Source organism: Chrysemys picta, chromosome 3, assembly GCF_011386835.1.
Source record: "Chrysemys picta bellii isolate R12L10 chromosome 3, ASM1138683v2, whole genome shotgun sequence".
In the NCBI taxonomy this organism is placed as follows: Eukaryota; Metazoa; Chordata; order Testudines; family Emydidae; genus Chrysemys; species Chrysemys picta.
Window position 1 is genome coordinate 71,270,357 of NC_088793.1, and position 22,560 is coordinate 71,292,916.

At 40.8% G+C, this 22,560-nt stretch overlaps 1 protein-coding gene across 9 annotated transcripts in view; it reads right to left on the minus strand.

Moving 5' to 3' along the window:
• The window catches only part of BACH2 (BTB domain and CNC homolog 2), a 252,104-nt gene that overhangs the window by 99,608 nt on the left and 129,936 nt on the right, over nt 1-22,560 (minus strand). For 8 of the 9 annotated variants that reach the window (XM_065588206.1, XM_042857592.2, XM_005299733.5 and 5 more), the window contains exon 3: nt 9,551-9,700. The gene's annotated coding sequence lies outside the window, so the exon portion shown is untranslated. Of the gene's footprint in view, nt 1-5,713; nt 5,866-9,550; nt 9,701-22,560 lie in introns of all 9 variants that reach the window. The other variant, XM_042857593.2, reaches the window with a different exon arrangement.

Consider the following 22,560-nt stretch of genomic DNA (forward strand, 5'->3'; position numbering starts at 1 on the left):
TTTCAGACGTGGTGTGCCGAGTCTTCATTTATTCACTTTAATTTAAGGTTTCATGTGCCAGTAATACATTTTAATGTTTTTAGAAGGTCTCTTTCTCTAAGTCTATAATATATAACTAAACTATTGTTGTATGTAAAGTAAATAAAGTTTTTAAAATGTTTAAGAAGCTTCATTGAAAATTAAATTAAAATGCAGAGCCCCGCGGACCAGTGGCCAGGACCCAGGCAGTGTGAGTGCCGCTGAAAATCAGCTCGCGTGCTGCCTTCAGCACACGTGCCATTGGTTGTCTACCCCTGTCCTAACAGGTTACTGACCTTCAACAGAAGAACTCTACTACATTCTCTGACAGTAATTTCAATTCAACTCCTTCACCTGCGACTGTTCAGTTTGGACAGTCTATACAACAAAATGTGGGCAGATTAAACAGGGAAGAGGTAAAACTAGAAAGGATCCTTCCTACTTCCTAGGAGAAAATACAGTATTATTACATTTAAAAAAAATGAAGACAACTACAGTGTTTCCTGACTCTTGTACAATGCATCCTACCTGCCATTACTAAAAATGTCATCTGAGCAATATCCACAGAAAAGTAAATATTGTATCATGCTCATCAGAAAGCACTGAATCAAGTGAGAGAGTTCTCAGCATACGATACAGACTTTCCTGGCATTTTCTTCAAAGCAATTAGATATGACCTCATCCATACCAGGCTTAGCAGCAGAAAGAAAATATTTCTACATCTGTATCAGATAGGGAGAATCCATAACAAAAATGACAACAAATGTTTCCCTGCTTGTCAGCTTCTGGTCACCTACAGGATTAAGACATGTAGATAATTATAACAGATGTAATGTAATTCCCTGCAGAAAATACCACCACTACAGAAGCTAATTACTCCTGAAGTTTTGGCCATTCCCACCTGAAGTATTTAAAACCTTGATTACTGCATCAACTCTCTTGCCTTTTGTATTGTATATCAGCCTGTACTACAATGGATACGTACAGATGCTAGAACAGAAATATGCATTTAAATAAAAAGGCAGAGATGAGGAGGTAAGTGTAGAGTAATAATGACACACCACACAGTTCTGCTCCTAAGAGAAGGGTGAGGGTTTACACTGAGCTAATTTAATGGGATTTAATATTGCATAATAACTCCCCCCCCCACCCGACCACAGAGAGCATCAATAATCCATGGAACAACTGTGTGTGGCTTTAAGTGCTTGCACTATACCACATCCTCTATACTTCTTGGAGTTACATAGCTTCTTAAGTGAGAAAAGGCTATGAAGGAGAAGCTGGCTTCATAAAGAGGCAAACATTCAGGAGCATCTTTACTCACCCATTTCAAGAATCATATCAAACTGAAAAGCTAAAAATGCACAGACACACTCATTCTTTGGAAATGCCACAGCTACTTAATGAGTGAAACGGGGACAGCACCAGAGAAGAGACCATAAAGTTATGAATTTCCCTGTAAATGCCGACAACATTTCTCTTTTGCGTTTTTCTTGGCCACAAGCTGACATGCTATTAATTAATGTGACCACAGTAGATTTAGCAGCTCAATAAAGGTAAATTTTAACTAATTTAGCAGACCCTTTACCAGCTGTGGTTACCTGGAAAAGCTACCAAGTCAGCAGTTACCCATGCTATCACCTTATAGTGGAAACAAAAGAGTTTTACATGCAATGGTCAACATTAAGCATTCCTTTACTTGCTGTTCAGAAGGCTGGCAAAGAGCATTTATATCAAAAAGATTAAGTTATAGATCAACAGTTCAAGTTATACAATTGTGGTTTTGGATGGCTGATTTTAAAACTCCGTGAGCACTCACAGCTGCTTTTTTCAGATACAAGGACAATTCTGCTTCCAAAATCCTTTCATCACCATCCCTTATCAGTCATACTTTGCTTTTTAGAATGAGAAAATGCTGATAGAGTATTACATGAAGACTAACAGTGTAAGTAACTTGTCTCTCTCTCTCTCTCTCTCTCTTATTTCAACAAAGACACATTTACAAGTACTCAAATGTAGAACTTACCAGACAGAGGCAAAGCTGCATGCAAGCCAGTCATCAGAGCTAACGGAATGATTCTGCTTGCTCTACAGATTCTGAATCGTATGAGTCTTATTTTTAGTTGTACACAAAGGGCAATAAATGGAAAATCTTATTGTAACCACTGCTTTTTCTTGGCCACCCACACTTCCAACACCTACAGCGCAAGTATACAGATGCAAAAAACCCAGTACTGATGGCTCATCTTAACAAGGGATGCAAAGTAGCTAAAAATCTATTGCATATTTTTCCAGTTTATATTTATGGTTTCATTGTGCTATTTTAACTGCGAGGACACAGATTATAATGCAGATAAACTGCAATAGGACATAAATGGGGCTTTCATGCATTCAGCGCATCTTCCATTCTTTGATCTTATTCACTGTCTGGCAAATATGTCAAATTTAGGATGGCTAGCCACTGACCAATTTTAAAGTCAGTAATAAGGATGCAATTGGATAACAAAGGCACACTTCCTTTACTAGCTTTTTCAAACCAGTGATTTATAAAGGGGTTACTGATGGGCTGATCAGTGGGAAATTATCCTGATTATTTTACTCTAGAAAGTGGTAATTTTAAAAAAAATCCCTTTATACTCATAATAGTAGTATTAGAAGAACGAGAGCGCCTGCTGTCAAGGATGATTTCATCATGCTTAAAAAATTCCACTTTACTTAAACTTGCTTTGCAAATTACTTTGTAATTTCATACACGGCACAAATCATAACCTAGCAGTACACTGGTTCCATTCACCATTCTTCTCCATACCTGACATTTTTCTGTTTATTCTGCACACATTTTGAATTGATACAAGTATGAGCATAATTATCATGTGAAAACCTGCACAGGACTAACCCAAACTGACTGATTCGATCTGTTTAAAAATAAAATAAAATAAAATAAAATAAAATAAAATAAAATAAAATAGACCACTCAGAGCAGACTGCAGAAGAGGATCAGTAAAGGAGGTCTGGGGATGTGAGAATGAAAGCTGACAGTCTGTTTTAATTAACTACCTCACTTCTTGAAAATGCAAAGTATTATGGCTACTAAAGCATCAATTACAATATTCTTGCCCGAACTCTCTGCAAATCATAACAGGAAACACGTGCAAGTAGGCTAGCAACCATTATTTCAACAAAATAATATTAAGACACAAAGCATCAACTCCAGAAAATGTGACTACCTAAGATTTCTCATTAACAACATACTGCACAAAACTGCCTGTCATCTTCTAGTAATTAACATGGAACCTAATGCACAGACAGCTGCTCTGAACACACCGCAGTTTACACAATACTGTTGAAATCAGATACATGCTTTTCTGGTGTTTTTATGTCGTAGGAACTTCTGATGTGTGTTGTAAAAGCACAGGTATCTAAGTATTATGAAAAGTGGGTCATACGCCACTGAGTCTCAACCACACCACCCCCAAGTCGGGCACTAGATGACTGTACACTGTGCTGCAAAAAGGGAGGGATGGATTTCAGCAGCAGTGAAAACAAAACTTTTATGTGGTGAGATGTATTTTAGTTTTTACTGGTTTAGGTTAGAGAAAGTTGATTTCACTGTCACCGTCTTTCAGTATTTTCTTAAAATAAATGACAAGCACTGGCAGGTATGATACTCTGTGGGACACTGGAGAGCTGGCAAAGGTACTGTCCCACCTATGGGGAAATGCTAGTTATCAGAGTCCCTGTGGTAAAAGCTTTACCAGGGCTGAAGTGAGAGCTCTGACTCAGGCAGGCTGACACACAGACTGCCACCTGCAACACTAAGAAGAAAAACTTCGTCACAACATCGTCACGTGAATAGAAAGTAAATAAATCAATGATACTTCGCACGTATGCAGCACTTCACACCTTGGAAGCGAGACACAAACATTAATTAATGGCAGACAGGGAAGAGGTGTCAAAATAATTCAATTTTGGCGTATTGTATCATATCATATGGAACACAGCTCTTCTCAAGCCTAGCAATTACCTCTAGAAAGAGTGTAAATGGTATTTGCCTTAATTTAATGGATTCATAGTACTACTTTTAACAGAGTCATCAAATGAAAAGGGAGATGGCTGTTACTTCCAACTATCCTGCCATATTTTCCCAGCTGTTTCAACCAGCATCATACCAGGGGTTTTTGGTTCACTCCCTCTCCGCATCCTATTTTAGAAGATGTTCTCACACATGGATGCATGTGTACTTTATACTTTAATGTATAATTGCTGCCTGGTGGGTATACACTTAATATTTTCCAGATTATATTATGGAATAAGACATATTTGCAGCAAATTTATTTAATTTTTCAAAATAACAAAAACAAATGTATAGCCAATATTTCCAGCTTTATCAGACTGGCCTGGTGGCATGCTGGTTCCTGTATCACTGCTGTGTAACAGACAAGCTGTAGGGAAAAGCAACGGAAAAAGCCCTTCTACTTTAAGAAGGGCTCTCAATACTGACATCTGCTTCTAACCTTAATCCTCTACCAAACCATCCCCATCCCCGAAAAGGAAGTTAATAAAATCTAATAAATAAATAAATAAAACCTTACCCCCCCAGCAGAGTTTTGACCCCAAAAAGGCAGATATACCAGAGACTCCATGGAACCCACTAGGGACTTTCCTAATGATTTTATGTGGAAGGTGTTCAGATACTACAGTGATAGGCAACAGTATAAAACAGAGAGAGAGAGAGAGAGAGAGTACAGTACTCTCCTTCAGACAAGGCTGCCCATTCATGTGAAAGTAAGTGTGCATGAATATGTGGCCATCTTCTCCACATATGAAGGCCCAAATTTTCAGAAGTGCATGAACACTTGAGTGTGTGCCTGATTTGTGCATGGACAACACCTGAGATGTGTGCCCCAATTGGGGTTACATGTATGCACAGCTATGTAAGTGCACAAACCCCTAGCTCTCATTCACACACTGAGTGTTACTTACATGAAAGTCAGATGTGCACTTTTGAAGAAGTGAGCCTGATGCATAGGCTGTGGAGCTGGGAGGATGGGGGGGGGGGAGGAATTTGGGGAGGGAGGCCCACCCAGTCCATGGCCTGACCACTTTTAAGCATGTAGGTGGAAAATAGCGTTGCCACCTGGCTGGTTTTTGACCGGCTTGGACGGTTTTTCTACTCTCTTGCTGGTAAAGAGATGCAATTTGCCCAGGTTTTTTTGCTGCATGCACGAGCAGTGATCTTGTATCTAGTGTCCGCACACATTATGGCTAGGAGCGCACCATGGCTGACACCCGGGTTCCCCTCACCTGCCAAAACTGGAGCAGCTCCTCTCAGCACTGGGAAACAGTCAAACCCGTCACCCAAAGGTGAGACTTACCACCAGGGAGAGGTAAAGTAAGGAGGGGGTGAGGAGGCAAGGGCTTCTGGAAGGGAATGGTGCCTGAGAGGGGAAGAAGATGATCAGGTGGGGGACAAGGGCTTCAAATCTATGTCTGCCCCTCATCTCTCTCCTCCACACACTTTAAATGGTGCTCTGAAGCCCCTGGCCTGACGTGAATATAATAGTTCTACAGTCATGTAAAATACAAGCACTGAAGGAGAGGATTTTTTCCCCATGAAATATGGTATATGTGGCACATCTGAAATTAGAATCTGGTCCCGGATGCTCAGTGGCACAAAGACCACATCTCTTCTTACCTACTATCATGACAGTTGAGATCAGCTGGACTGCTCTTGGTAACAGTACAGAGGGGATATGAATGTCTACCACCCAGGTGTTCCAATGGTTGAGTTGTCACCTTTGGAAATTTGATTTCCCTGTTGGTCCAACGAAGCATGTGTTTTTTGACCTGTAGACAGACAATAAAGCCTATCTGTTTTCTCATTATTTGGGTGATGGTAGGCGTGTGACAGACATTTAGTCATCAAATGGCGCACTTCACATTTTTAAATTAATTTACATCTGCCCACAGATTGCTGATGGGCAGGTTTTAGAAACCTAAAAATTAGATTAAAAAAATACTTTATTTAAGAGACCTCTTATTACCTACATATTATAGAAATGAGTTTCTATTTGATTTTGTTTAGCTCAACGCTTTTAAGAGTCTTACTGAACTGTCAAGACAAGAATTTGCATAAGTAGTATAAATTCAGGCAGTCCATTATTCCTCAGAATGCCATTGATTGGTATGTTATTTTTGCTTCTTTTAAAAAGAAATAATGAAAAATCAAAACAAAAAAATGTAAACTTAGCATTTAAAATGCAGTTCAGAATGCAGCATAGTTCCATGGTGATGTCAACAGGACAGCTGTGTAGCCACATCCTAACATTGCAATTCCAGCAGCATCTGATCAAAGACCTTTTATGTTACACATTTGTTTTGTGCCATCAGATAGCTCAATGAAACAAAGTATGAGCTGTTTAGGGATGAAAACAGCCCTTCCCAACCTCCCTACATCATTGTATGTAGGTTTGTGACGATGGTGTAACATTAATCAATCAACTAAAGCTTTGACTCTGCATCAGAATCTACTAGTGTGGATCCAGATGCAGGTTTGAGCCTAAGCCAGTAACCAGCTGCTTTATGACATTGCAATTAGCCATACTCCTAGGGACAGGGCCTGTGTCTTCTTCCAAGTTTTGCATGGTCATGAGCACATTGTTGGCAAGAAAAAAAATATAAAAGGATTTTACAACACTTTTCAAATCCATGTCCTATTTTTCAAGTTAAGTTAGTGCTCCAACACTGCTACACTGTCTGAATGGAGAATACTGATTAACCACGGAACAGGCAGCAGCGTTATAAGCATTCCTGTGTACCTCAACTATGACCAGGGGATGAAAACGTTTTTCAGTTATGTCCGTTCAGCTCCTGACTGCTCTTTTAAATCGGTCACTTCAGGTGTCATTTTTAAGTTAGTTTCTCTGTCATGGATTTGCAGTATTGCTAACCATGAGCATTCAACAATCATGAGGAAGGCCCCAAAAGTCACGAGAAATTTAGAAATAACAAAATCTGCGTTCTTTCCATTTGCCTTCTGGCTTTTAAGCCTCCAGTGTGCAAGTTTCCAAGCTTTTATTTCTGCAGCCATAAGGGCAAGAAACATACTTTTAAAAAAAAAATGAAAGCTGAGATGCTCACAGTCACATGACTCCAGGTATGGGGGCTTTATGAAAAACACCAAATATTGCAAGACTCATGAAAGAATTGTGAAAGTCTGTAAGTAGTTTGCATCCACTAGAAAATGAACAAAAGTCACCACCTCATGTCACACAGGCCACTCAGCATTTCTCTGATGATGACAATGACTTTCACTCACTACCAGCCTGGGCTAGAATTCTGTGATTTACTTAGAGCTCTATTTACCAACTCTTTCAGCCCAATTCTGTGATAGTTTTTGTACAATCATTTATTTTAACCAACAGCTCTCCTTCTAGATCTTGGGATACACTGACAAACACGTATTATGTGTCTACATACCAACTCACCTCCCACACTTCTTTTTACAATAATAGCTGCATATGTGAAAATGTTCTTTTGACAATGGATAGTTTTTTAAGAGTGCTGCCACAGGAAAGTATTCAGCTGTATTTACGCTTTTCACCAACATAAGCAGGTTAAGTTTCAGTTTTTCCTGGTTCCAATGACTCCTATGATAGCCTGTTTTTATTAAAACTATACTATACTCTTGGCCCCTTAGGAGAAATAAATGTGCCTGCTTTTACTTTTATTTTTTCCAGATATCCTCCTCTCCCACATGATTATGGTAAAAATCATACCCGTGTCTTTAGCTTACTTTATACCTAGTATGTTGAAACATTCAATGCCATAACATGAATACTGCCAAGAACAGAATAAGATTTAAAGTCTCCTGATGGGGACACGAGTAGCGAGGATGGCAGATGTCCTTATACAGACTACAACAAGTCCCAGACCGTAGGCCAGTATGAGTTTTCATTCCATGGATTCCCTTAAGGTTTTTCTGGTAGAGTTATTTGACCAGCTGCTAGTTGTCACATGTTTGTACAGAGAGGATGTGGATCATAAGCAATGCAGGATCCAGGAGCTGCATTGTTGTTCCCAAAAATGAGGATGACCAAAAGTGGGGAGCATCTTAACAGGTATGAAAGACCCCAAAATGTCTTCAGTTGATTACTAAAGTGGACAACGTATTTTATTAGCCATTATAGTTCTTCCTTTTCCCTTTTTGTTCATTAATACAAGATTCTAATGCATAATTGATGTGGGTCATTGGTAAAAAATACAAAGATCAGATGCACAAATTTGTCTCTGTGGGCGGGTGCGTGCCTTTCCTCAAATTGCACTAAAGTACTAGCAATTGCAATAAAGTACTAGCAAAAAACAAAACACCCCCCCCACCCCAACGTTTGGTTTTATCAACAAAGAAATTAACAGGATAAAATTCAACTCCAGCCTTCTCCCAAGCACGGCTGCTCCTAGGGTTCCACCCTTGGGACCACTCCGCCCACACTTTATACGCTGCCTCCTGGGTCAGGGCAGCAGCACTCCACAGCCCACTTCCTCCACCTGGGGAGCCTTCCTTGTAGAGTTTCAGCCCCTATCTCCAGGGCAGAACACTGATCCCTTCTTGACCAGGTCCAGTGGGGGTTTGTCCGCCTCATTACACCATCTACAGCAATCAACAGTAAATAACACAATTATATTCTCTGTGTGCATGCTCATTGCTAATGTACAACTTCTACCGTTGTTACATCATGAGCATGCAGCAAGGGAAGGAGTATGGTCCAGCAATTAGAGGAGGGACTGGGATTCAGGGCTCCTGGGTTCTATTCCTGCCCAATTCTGCGACTGACTTGTTGTATGATCTTCTGTGTTAGGTACTATAGAAAAACCTAATCTATGGCAAGCCACTTAAGTAGTCTGTGCCCCAGTGAGATCCTCACATGGAAGGGGCTGAGTAAGTGAGGAGAAGGGATAGCTGTAATAGAGCTAAGAAGAGGCTTAAGCTATAAAAGGTACTATGTTAGCACCCTCCAATAAAACAAGGAGAACAGAAGGCAAGAAAGAGGGAGAGCACAGCATGGGAGGGAGAACTGTGGTTCCACTATGCAGAAGCTAGGGAACACCCACAATATTACCATGCAAAGACTCCATCGGAACCAGCCTCTGAGGTGCAGTTCAAGTATGCTTTGGGAGAGCATGTATATGCAGGATTGAAACACTGAGATAAGAACAATTAAAACACACACACAAATGAAGTTATCCTGAAGTGGCAAAAACCTAGGCACACTTTTTAGACAAATATGTAAGCTATTTTAAAGCACTTTTTGCAAAGGTCAACGATGGAAGCAGAAAACTTAGAAATCCTTCAAAATGATAAAATTACAGTCACAGTTCAGTTTACAAAGCCAGTCATAGAACTTCATCCCCAACTATTCACAACCTAATGTTTTATGACATTTAAAAGATGGTACTTATTTGCTTTTTTGTCTGAAACATTTTCATTCTTTTTACACTTTTTTATGGAAGAGGAGTTCAAATCAAGACTTACATGTAATTTTTCTAGGTTCTGTGCTGGCTAATCTTCTCACGATGCTGGGAACTGGATGAATGGAGAAATTAAGAGGCTACAGCAATCCATTAAGATGTGGACCACCAAAGCTTTATGAGGCAAATTTCTGGCAGCTCAATTGATATAAACCTAAAACAAAATGAAGACAATCATTAAAATTCAGACATCAAATTTACATTAGATGTTACTTTTGGCAAATAATTAATTTGTTTTCTGTAATCTTGGTGATGGGAGTAAGGCCATTTGCAAAATCAACAAACTTTCCCCCTGTCCTTATAAGCACAAGGAGAGTTACAAAGTATACAGTGACTGATATTGACATCTTCTGTGATTCTGCTGAGAGATCAGTTTTATATCTAATGAGAGATCTGTGCATATCACACATGCAGGAGCATTTTAAAAATAATCTTTATAATATGCAGATCATGGAGGATTTAAATAACTGTTAATATTGAAGTTTGCCAAAATTTAGCTTGGATTTCATCAGGGATTTTTAAACTGCTGTCTGAAGTTTGTTCCTTTGTTTAAGCATTATTCTAGAAGGCTTCAGGGAGGGAAAGTTAAATTATTAATTTATTTAGTGTCTCAGATGAAAAGGAATAATTATTATTTTTGGCCATACTCCTTGATCAACCTTAACATTATCTGTACTATGCAACAAAAAGTGATTTTATAGGAGAGGCTTTGACAAATCTACTTGGCAGGTGGAAATAGAAAACTTTCACTGATGAGCATGGGGCTTACTCATTTCTACAGATTTTGATCTTTATGAATGTGAATGGAATGTAAACCAATGCAGCATTGCTTTCTGAGAACACAGATGGACACACAGAGTAAAATGAACAAGAACTACAGCCCATATCTTGGCCTTAGAGACCAAGCCAAACAATTAGGATGGGAGGAAGAAGGAATCCTTCCCATAAGCACCTCTGTGCCCACTACACCAACTTTATAGCTAGGGTAGCCACTATATCATTGGCTCCTCCACTAGGTGGGGGTAAGAATGGCAAATAGGTACATGTAAAGGTTGATCAATTGCCACACGTAAGCAGATGCACAGCTGTGTGCAGGGAACGCTCATGGAGCTGGATCCTGTGGTGAGTAGAGTGAACATAGCTTGCACTGCCTCCCCAAACCCCACCCCACACTGTGCTCCACAGTGGAGTAAGCGGGATTTACCCATACAGGACATGTGAATGGACTCTGAAGGGGGAGCTTTCTCTGAAGTAGAATGGGCTGAAAAAACAGGGGGAGGGACAATTCACTTAAAAAAAAATCTAACTTTGAAATTTCAAATTTAGAAAGCTCATCATAATTAGAAATTTGAAAAAGCGACTAGCTTTTCTCCAAATCCTCATCTTATGTTCTACAACTGGAGACTTCAACTGTCTCCATCCCATCTGCCCATAAATACAACTGCATGAATAAAGTTGTGGAGGGCATACAAGTGAAAATCCACAAGACTTGCTACTGGTTTGAAGGGGACCTCAACAGGATAATAAGAGGTTTGGGGGCATGTTCTTATCATTCACCATTGGTAGCACGGGTACGCACCCCAAACTAGAGCTATTAAAAACAACAAACAATCAAATAAAAAGACAAGAAAACAATTTTACATGAAGGTTTTTTTTAATCTATGAGTCAGAAATTTGGGAAAAAATTGACCAGCTCTCTAAACTGGTCTCAAAAATCAATGAAAATTTGTCAGAGTTGGACAAAAATTGAGTAATTATTTTTAGAAACTCAAAATTTGAAAAATACTGAACACCACAAACGCAAACCTTGTACACACTTCAAGTGCTCATGGGAAGTAGGTTAAATCTTCTGGATAGTGACTCACTGGATGATTTGTCAGCGGATGCTCAGACCTGCTATTTTTGAACACTTGGTGGGGGTAAGAATGGCAAATAGGTACATGTAAAGGTTGATATATATTTCTATATTCTAGAAAAGGGTAAAAATAAAATGTATTTCTAATTTATAAACATTTCCTCTAATTTCATTGTAGGGAGGACAACTTGACAGAGTAGGGAAGCAGGGGAAGAGGGGGAAATCTCTGTCATCACAAATGGACTCAAACTATGGAAATATAATACAAATATTAACTATCAAATCACAAATCAATCATTTGTAAAACAAAAAAGAAACTGTTATCTCAGGGCAAGAAGCAATAAAGCTAGAAAACTTAATGGAGGTCTCTGCTTTTTCAAGGGCAAATGACACTTTCACACTAAAATTACACTTGCTATGGGAATGCTGGGAGAGCAGGAAGGGGAGATGGAGGGAGAGAAGGGGAAAAGGAAAAAAAAAGAGTAGATTTTCAGTGCTGCCCTGTTCTTGGAAGGTGTGATTGATGCTCACTGCTGTAAAAAGCATGAGACCACATCCCAAACATTTCATTCCCTTCTGCAAACGTCTCACTCTGTTTCTCTCTGATGATAGCCTTACATTACATGGGGTGAGCCAGAAAGCATCAGGTTTTACACATGATCTACAACATGAAAGCAGGAATCTCTCTGCCCAGGGGTCAGACCAGGGTAGAATGAAACCTAAGTGCCTACACTACGCTTTGTTCAATATATATTCTGTTGCGTTTCCATTTTATATAGGAGTTTTCTTTGTGTAAGTAGGGAATGATTAGTTTTCCCTAAAACACAAAACTCAAACATAAAAGATATGAAAAAGCAGAGCATACATGAAATGAATAGCCAGGACCAAAAATGATCTAGTGAACAAAAGTTTCCACTCATTTTTTGTTATTTCCTGAGTTAAATCAGGGTGTGCAGTGCTGTACCACACACAGAGGAGGATTCAGTCCAGGCCTCCAGGGGTCTTACCAAGTGGCCTCAATTCTGCAATCAGACCTGCATGGGCAGTCCCTGATTCCTGTAGGGATCCAATTACAAGATTGGGCAGTGTTGCCAATTCTGATAGTATTTGTAGCTTTTCCTAAAGACCCAGGTCCTAGAGTCATGAGTGTGCAAGAGAATCTCAGCTTTCATTAAAAACAAAGTTTCTGGTTCTCATAGGTGCAGAGGAAAGCTTGAATGTACGACCTGGGTGTATTTTACAGGCTCAGAAAGCAAATGAAAAAAAACCTAAAATTTATTACTGAAAAAAAAAAAATTTTTTTTTAAGACAATCTCATGAGTTTTGGAGCCTGACTCAAACTGTTTTGAACACAGGAGTCTGACAGTAAAATAACACACCATACACCTCAGCTGGCAGGATAAAGCATCAGATTAAAATGGTGTTTTAAAAAGATTTATTTCTGGGGTAGACTTTCAATATATTGTATTATACAAGGGGTGGGCAAACGTTTTAGCCCAAGGGCCACATCTGGGTATGGAAATTGTATGGTGGGCTATGAATGCTCATGAAATTGGGGGTTGGGGTGTGGTCTCTCGGGTGGGGCTAGGAATCAGGGGTTTGGGGTGCAGGAGGGTGCTCCGGGCTGGGTTCGAGGGGTTTGGAGGGCAGGAAGAGGATCAGGGCTGGGGCGGGGGTCAAGGGTGCAGGCTCCGGGCGGCGCTTACCTCAAGTAGCTCTTGGAAGCAGTGGCATGTCCCCGCTCCGGCTCCTACGCAGAAGTGTGGCCAGGTGGCTCTGTGTGCTGTCCTGTCCGCAGGTGCCGCCTCTCCAGCTCCCATTGGCCGCGGTTCAAGGGAGCTACAGGGGGCGGCGCTTGGGGCAGGGGCAGCGTGCGTAACCCCCTGGCTGCCCCTACGCATAGGAACCGGAGGGGAGACATGCCACTGCTTCCAGGAGACTCGCTGAGCCATGGTACCCACGGAGCGGGGCAAGCTCCTGACCCCGCTCCCCAGCTGGAGCGGGGCAAGCCCCTGACCCTGCTCCCCAGCGGGAGCTCGAGGGCTGGATTAAAAGGTCTGATAGGCTGGATGCTACCATAGTTTGCCCACTCCTGTATTATACTCTGGTAGTATAGTTTGCTATAGCTAGTTTGCTAGACACTTTTCCAAACATAGGCGCCAGTGTGATCCTTGTCCCAATCTGCTCAGACTGAAGACAGACTGACTGCTCAAGACATTCTGCCACCCTAGGCAAAACTTCAGTGTGCTCTCCCCTCAGGTGGGGTTCTCAACTGAGGGGGGGTGATACATCGAACATTCAAGGGGGGGGGCTGTTGAGCCTTCTGATGGTTCGGTAGTTATGGTAAAGGTGGGGTGGGCCAAGTGCCAGGAGATTGCAGCGCTACTCATTCAAGACAGACAGGCAACAAGACCATATCTGTGTGATCATGGTGTTGTGATGTGCCACATGCGATCATAGCGCTGTTCAGGTTTGGCGTAGCTGCTCAGGGTAAGCAGCTGCCTAGTTTGCCCATAATTAGAGTGGCTTCTAGACATATCAGTGAGTATGTACAGAGGGAAGTACAGCAATAAATATACAGTTGTGTTTACATATAAATATAATATCTAAGCAAGACAAGTAAATCCACGTCGACGGTATCAACAAGTTTCTTATAGGCATGGTTAGGTGAAAGGCTTGGCAGAGGGAAGAGACCAAAGACTGGGCCAGGAGGGGCAGCAATGATCACAGAGGTGTGAAGAAAAGCAAAGGTTTCTAAAGGTCTGTGTTTCAATTGATATTATTTCATACTTATAGCGCTAGCATCTAGTTGTCTCCATTGAGATTGGGGCCCCAATCTGTTAAGTGCTGTACAGACATAAGAAAACATTGTTAACATATTCTATGCGCCTTTTGAGGAAAAGTGCAGAATATTTCTTTTTGGTTGAAATGGCTTTATTGTAACTTTTCTTTAAAAAGTTTTTAAACTGCTGAAAGGATTATTTGGGGCTCAGAAGACATTTGTAACAGCGGTGGTTTTAATCACAGATTCCAAGACCAGAAGAGACCGTTGTGATCATCTAGTTTGACATCCTGTATAACGCAGGCCATAAGACTTCCCCAAAATAATTCCTAGAGCATATGTTTTAGAAAAATTTCCAATCTTGATTTAACAGTATCCAGGGATGGAAGAAAATCTGGCACTACCCTTGGTAAAGTGTTCCAAAAATTAACTATTCTCATTTCTAGCAAGTTCATATCCCATCCTGAAACCTGTAGGGAAATCTGAGATAGCTTTCCATTTCAGAGCAGATAAATAATCTTACTTTTTTTTTTGGCTAAAAAATTTTCATGTACATATAACAATCTACTAGATTCTAATTATATTTAGATTCAAAGGGACAAATTCAACCAGAACTTACATTTTGTGGATACTAGTACCTGGAAGAGGGCACCCCAGGCTGAAAGTATGAATGGTGGGAGCTTTCAAGATCAGAGAATGCCTGCAACTTCCTCTCCAGCAGGTAGGACATGCAAGGGGCTTGGGCAGACAGCATTTGCAGGTCAGCCAGGAGATGCACTGATTCAGTGCATCCCCTCAACAGCCTCAACTGGCAGGGAGCACTGACCACAGATTAAAGCTCCCCACACTCAGGCCTGTTCCACACTGCACAATGTTACCCTATCTGGACAACTGTTACGAACGATCGAGTTAGTGAAGATGATGCCAGTCATGATTAGCTGTCAGTGCAGACAAGGGGAAATTGTGTTTTAGAACCAGTCCAGCTAACCATCTAACCATGATTAAACTGCTCAGAACAGTTGTCAGCTGACCTGACGCTGAAACACAATTGGTCCTGGTCTACATTAACTGCTAAACTGTGTTTAGCATCAGGTCAGCTAAGTGGATTCTTCAGACAGAACTGTGTTCAACAGCACACAGCAGTCCCAAGTGGAAAATTCTAAGGCAGGGAAGCAGGTTTTCCACCATCTGTCCTCTTCTGGAGTAAATTCCTCCCGGGATACACCAGCCAGACAGGGCAAGAGAGGTGGGATTTACCTTTGGTGAACATGGCTCAAAACTTGTAAGACTTTATATATAACTTGGAATATTTTAATGTAGGAATATATTTGAAATAAAACAAACACTTCCATTGTAACACTACATCCCCTCAGCAGCATGATCTACGAGAGGAGTAATTACTAGATTGAAAAGGGAATTAATATATCCTATAAGTAACCCCTCCAAATGATAAACAGAAAATCATGTTACATTTGACAAACGATTCAGTTGTGTGATATATTTCTCCAGAAGGGCTAGAGAGTTCAGTTAATGAAAATGCTAACATGCCAAAGTAAGATGGATTGGAGACTAGACTGAAATCACTAAAATTACCACAGAATCTTGTTACCAAAACTGGAGTCCCAGGTCTGATGTGGGATTTGACAGTGTTTTCAATTTCTTCAATTAGGACTCTACACTTTTCATGCCATTGCTAAATGACAGCCCACTGGGTTTTATGCTTTGGGATTCATTCCATGACACATGCAGACCACATGGATTTACTTGAAGTCCTATTGCAGGTTGAACATTTTCAATGTTTGTCATAATCTAACTGATCATTTACAACTATTTCTTTTAAAGTCCTCTACAAAAAATAAACAGTCCCAAAAAGGAATGGACCACTCAAGAAGCCAATACAACTTTCCCCAATAAACTTTAACCCATGAAAGAGGCATGGTAAATGCCATAGAAGATGAAAAACCTAAAAAGGTAAGTATAAGTATTAACCATGTCCATGTTTTGTTTTTAAAAAGGGTTTTCTAGGACATTTCTAGGAGTCCGGTGGCACCTTAAAGACTAACGGATTTATTTGAGCATAAGCTTTCGTGGGTAAAAACCCTCACTTCTTCTGGGTAAAAACCCTCACTTCTTCAGCATCTGAAGGAAAGAGGTTTTTTACCCACGAAAGCTTATGCCCAAATAAATCTGTTAGTCTTTAAGGTGCCATCGGACTCGTTGTTTTTGTGGCTACAGACTAACACGGCTACCCCCTGATACTTAGGACATTTTCTGTCAATCTTCTATAAAGCCCTAATTCGACTACAAAAATAACTGTTTAAACACAAGCAGGAAACATGGCTGTGGCCCAGCAGTTTATAACTAAAGCAAAGCTGAATTTCAGATAATTTCAAATTTGGCTGAAATCTGATAGTTTCCAAGTCAGATAAACATTTGCGAATCCAAAAAAGTTACACAATTAGCTGAACACAACTTTCATTAACTTATCAGTGGAATGCCTACAGATGTACTTAAAATTAGGGCAGGTAAAATTAAGGGAAAAACAGATTGAAACAAAAAGTTGTAAAATTTTGCAATATTTTATCTGAAGTGAAATTCTGCCCCCCTGCTCACATCTGACTATAGCATTGTTAAGATTATGTTTTAGTTTAGGAATACACCTAAGGAAATAGATGTGCAGCAAATTATAGTACAGAGATACTCTAGGTCCCGAACAATTACGGTGATAAATGCAGTTTAATTAGATAGATACTACAGGAGACCAAAAGATAATATTTTTATATTGCTTGACTCATCTGTTAATCATGCCAGTTCAGGTCATCATTTCTGTTATCATCCAAATGCTGCTCCTTTCTTTAATGCAAAGCCAGTAATGTCAATTGGTTGCAATGGATGTAACTAAAGAGTAGATTTTGCCCAATGGGCTGGATTCTGATTTCATTTAGTTCAGTGCTAATCATGAGTAATTCTACCTGAAGTCAACGGAGTTATCCATGTGTAAAAATAGATGCAAATTCAGAATCACGCCAAAAGTCTTCAATCATTTTCCAGAATGCTCTCTGGAGACTATGGGTCACTAGGTACGGTAGTGCCGTTCCATGTATGAAAGGACTGCTTTTTCATTTCTCTGTCTTTACTCTCAAATTAAGCTGGGGAAGTTTAAAAAAATTAAGAAGTCAGTTTGTGGGTTATTTTTCATTCTGTTGCAATGAAAAGTAGAATCATGAGAGGAAAGGGGCTCAAAAATAATTCTCTGTTGTGTGAACTTGTGTGAACTTAAAAAGAAAAGCCAATAAGGCCATGCACACTAATGCTGAGAAAAAGGAAATGGTACTTCATTTCAGCCAAAGTCATAAATCTTACAGGCCAGATTCTAACGGCAAAACGGCAAGCAGGGGAATTTTTATAAACAGATAATTAGTTTTGAGCTGAGATCGGGTTTACTGTACTGTGTATTTTGTGTCTGTAGCACTGCCTGTATGTTGTTTCCTGAATGTTCAAAGAATTGTGTGAGGTTTTAGCATTGGTTGCCACCAACTTGACTGGGAAATGCGCGGCTGAAACTCCCACAAACTGCTATAAAAATGCCATGTGCAGATGGATATTTTTGCTCCACATAAAGCCAATAATAAACTTCTTCCAAGAAGAACTGAGAAAGATTTTCAAAACAGAAAATGCCCAAGCAGCACTGTGTTCATAAATCGTTTCTGCCATAGAGAGGAATGGATAAAACAGAAAATGGGTTTACAGGCCTAATCCAGAAGAAAATAGCCACGCCTCACTGGATGTGCAAACCACCAAAGGATGAAGATGCTGGATGCGTAGCAGGCTGGCTTATCCAGGGGAAAGGTCGGCCTGCTGAACAAGCCCAAACAGGAACATGAGAAACAGTTCGGCAGCTACAAGTTGCAGTGCTGCCTAGAGGGAAGAGAAATCATGTTGACAGTTTTCCACATGGTCTCAAGCAGGGAGTCTGCCAGGTCCTGTGCTTGGATACCCTCTGATTTTGTTTTAAAATGACAAATACCTCAGTTATTGGTGGATGTGAGAGGGACTCTATTAACCCGAATAGCTAGAAAGGGGTGATAGTTTGAGAAATCTGTTCCCAGTCATTGCATGCGGTATTATATGGCAGCACCTGTTGATTAGCAGGGGTTCTCATAACAAAATTTTTGGTGGCCTCAGAGTGCGGCCACCAACTCTTGCTGGTGGCCCGTTACAATTTTAACTAAAATTCCTAATTAAGTTTAGGAAAGACAAATAAATATGCACATATACATGTCCAAATCATTTCAATTTATTTATGTTTGGATTTTTTGCTGACTCTAATAAAAACAATGTACACTTGTGTTCTGTTTAGGCCAGTAAAGAGTAGAGACAAGTAAGGTGTTTTGCACGTTCTTGTCTTTTTTATTGTTGTTTATTTTGCTTTTTTTGGTTGTTTTTTAAAAGACTTGCTAGCTAGTAAGTCTGCTGCTGTGAAAAGTGATATTAACAAACATACAAATATCACTTTTCACACAGCAGATTTACTCAGTCCTGGAAAGCCCAGGAACAAATTAAGCCCTGGATGGGAAGGTGGGTAGGGAGGCAGTGGGGACCAGAGGCGATGGGGAGAATGGATGGGGGGTCAGGGGAGGCAGTGGATGCCAGGGGGGAATGGATGGGGGTGAGCCCAGGCCTGGAGCTGGCTGTCCTCCACCCCAGGGAAGGTGGGGAACTCACTAGCAGCCTGCTCCTCCAGCATGTGTCTCCCCAGAGGGGGGCAGGACCCAACCCCTGCTGGCAGCCTCAGGGGAGGGGCCACTGCTTTGTCCCCCACCCCATCACTTCCCAGGAGGCCGTGGTGGCAAGAAAAGCTGCTGGTGGCTGCATGTGGCCACGGTGGCTGCATTTGAGAAACACTGGCTTAGAGTATCCCTCATAGCGCTATCTCTCTGCAAGCCTCCAGGACACTGGCATTTTGATATTGAGGCATGGCAGATCTGGAAATCTTCAGACCAAAAGGCCTCTCCCCCTCCCAGCTGAAGTTAAGAACAGAACTGTCAAGGCAGCAACTTGCTCCCTTTAAAACTATTCCCTGGCTGACAGAAGTTTAGTCAATCAAGGAGAATCCACCCCTCTCATCTGGATATTTGAGAATGAACTCAGGTCAAGGTCATTCCCAGTTCCCTGAGCGTCTGGGTAAGTCACAGGCTCTCCAAGTGGGAAAGAAGCAGTCATAAGCAGTAGCAAAATTTCACTTCAGGCAGTGCACAGTCATGGCTAATGAGGAACCAACTCCTTAAAATATGGTCAGCTTGGTTGCTATGCAGCTCAGGAGTCCAGAGGAGCTGCTGTAGGCTAGCAGCAATGGAGGCTGCTTTCTGCTAGCTATGGCCCCAATGCACTATACTGATTGTACTTACTACTTTCTCCCTACTTTGCACTCCTTCTACTTCAACCCCATGCAAGGCCAACTATCATGGCGGCTCAGTCAAATCATACTCCCCTCTTGGCCTGAGGGATCACTGGAGAAATACACAACATGCTGACTCCACAATGTTTGTCAGCTCCGGCCAGCAGGGGGTTTAGGGCCAGTGTCCTACTAGCAATCGCTAGACTCCAGCGCCAATCTCAGTTTACAGTGTTAAACTGCAATTATGATTCTTTAAACATTCAGCCTCATGATATCTTTAACTCTTTAAACACATCACTGGCTCCCACTGAATTAACTGGATAAATTACCATGGTCAAAAGACATGGAGATGGGTCCAAATTTAACGTGAGTGGAACAGAGTGAGAAATCTCATTTAAAGTACTGGACCAAATGAAAAGCGACAATACAAACAAAGGTTTTGTTTTACTATCTTATCGGACAGACAAAAATTCTTCCAAATTGTCATTTGGCTTAAATAGCAACGTGCAGTAGATTAAGCAGTGGTAATGGGTTCTACAACTGCCAGACAAATCTCTGAGTGTGCCAACATATGTATTTCCAATCCTGAGCTCAGGGAGAATCTACAAAGATACCAACCATACCACTAAATGTAAAATCCACACCCAAATCCAGGTTCAAGGAAGGTATTTGGATCTATTTTGTGTAACAAAATAACAAATCTTTCTACCAAACACTTCGGTTCAGTTCAGAAGGTTCTCTGTACAATATTTTTTTATTTAACAATATTCTACTTCTATAGCAGGCGTGGCGCAACGGTGGGTCGTGGCTCTTTTACAGTTAAAGTCTGGCTCCTGGAGCCCCCACATACATGTACTCCTTCATTCTCCACCTACAAAACTAGTCGGGGGGAGCTTGGGGCTTCTGCCCTGCGGTGGGGTGGTAGGACTAGGGGCCTCTACCCTGTGGTGGTTGGGTGATGTAGCCCGGGGTGGGGTGGGGGGGCCATAAGGACTTTAGCACCACTGGCAGGCGCAACGCCCCAGGGCAGGTTGTGCATGTCTTGTGGCTCTCAAACTTCTGAAGATTATTGTATACGGCTTCGAGGGTCAGTAAATTAGGCCACTTCTGTTCTATAGCATCTGCTTTTATTAACAGTGTAATACTTACTATTCTAATTCTTTAGATGTTTTATCATAAATTAATCACTTTATTTCACCCACTCACCCACCACCAAAATAAATATCCTCTGGAGCTCTAAACATTCCAACAGGAATTACTTTAACAAGAGTTATGAATATACATTGCTTTTATTTGATTTTATTGAAAACTGTATTTAATAAAAAGCTCTGCATCTCGAATACTTCCTTTGTAGAATATTTACTATTGGTGCACCAGCCTTTCAAAGAGAACTGCATGTTCTTTAAATAAATAAATAAATAGCCTACTTTGCTCTTATATAGTGATTTCCATACATGTATCTCAAAGTGCTTTACCAAGTCCATACAAGCCCCATTTTACACACAGGTTAAACCAATAGAGACTTGCCCACGGTCATGAAGTGAAAACAGAGTAGAGTGGCTTGGCTTGACTAATACAAGACCCTCAAGTACCATGGTGACGAGAACAGTACAAATACATAAGAGTGAGAGAAGCAGTAAGAGAACGCAAGTCTTATCTCCCAGCACTTCTAGAGCATGCACAGCTGCTCCTTTCAAAAGTTAGCCTCTAAAGAGCTTTCTGTACCTTTTGTATCCTTTGCTTAAATGATAATTTGAAACTTCTTACAGCCATATTGCTCAGTTTATTTCCACCCCACCATGCCTCTAGGAGCCGCAGTAAAAAAAGGCTAATATTTGTCCTTTTTTTCCATTGGCAGATGAGCACCCTGTTACAAAATGATGAGACTGACGCTCCACACTTAAAATGTGACCTACTGGTGTCAGAGAGCATCCTAAATATGTCAGTGTAATGTATAAAAGCAACTACGCCATTTAGTTCAATTCCACTGGTGTAGAACACACATTCTTCTACTTTTTTTAATATTAGATGACCTCAAACTTACCAACATCCTGTCTTACCTAATACTTCTAACAAGTTCTATCAAATGCCATGACAGAATCAGACAGCACTACAGGCAATGAAATCATTCACTAGGAATTCATTTTTTAATCCAAAAATTAGATGTGCCAGACAGTTCTGACATGGTTTATCGTACAGCCTGAGGATCATACGGGCTCTACCAAAAGGAATCTAAATGACTGCTGAAGACAAAGCGTATTTACACATATAATAAATAGATAAAATTGCGGTCTGCACTTTGTTTCAGGTTTCAAAGCTAACTTCCGGCCACCGTTCAGAGAAATATTTTGCATTTCAGTTTCTGAGTCACCAATTTCAGCAAGTGCACTGCCTGGAATTACTAAGAATGGGAGCTGATCAAAATATTGCAATTTGATTCAGAAAGTTCTTTTAAATTGCGACACAGGAACTTTTTATGTGGTGACTGGACAGAGAAACTATTTTTGAGCAAATACAGCCATGGGGAAAGCAGGATAAAATACAAAACCATCTTCCACAAAAGTCGAGCTTTCCATTGAAAGTATAGGGCAGTGTCCAGTGTTATTCAGAAATGTTTGGTAGCCTTTTCCCAAAAGCTGCTTCCATTCTCCTGGTTAAGAAATATAAAACAATATGTACACTTCAGAAACAAATCTGAATCACGGAGGAACGAAAAACATTCCTGAAAAGAATCTGCTACGAAACTGAAATTCGGAGACCGCCGCAGTGTTGTGTCTAAGTTGAGTCATCAGTTCCCTTTACACCCTAATAATCGTCGGCACTTTGATCAGAATGACTGATCTGAATGCTACTTTGTGTTTGTATTTTTAAGAGCTTCCCTATGTAAACAAGCGCACTATCATCTTGCGGACTGGGTTACATTTGTGGAATCATGGGGAACAGCTGTCAGAAACAGATATCGCTCTCTTCAGTCAACCT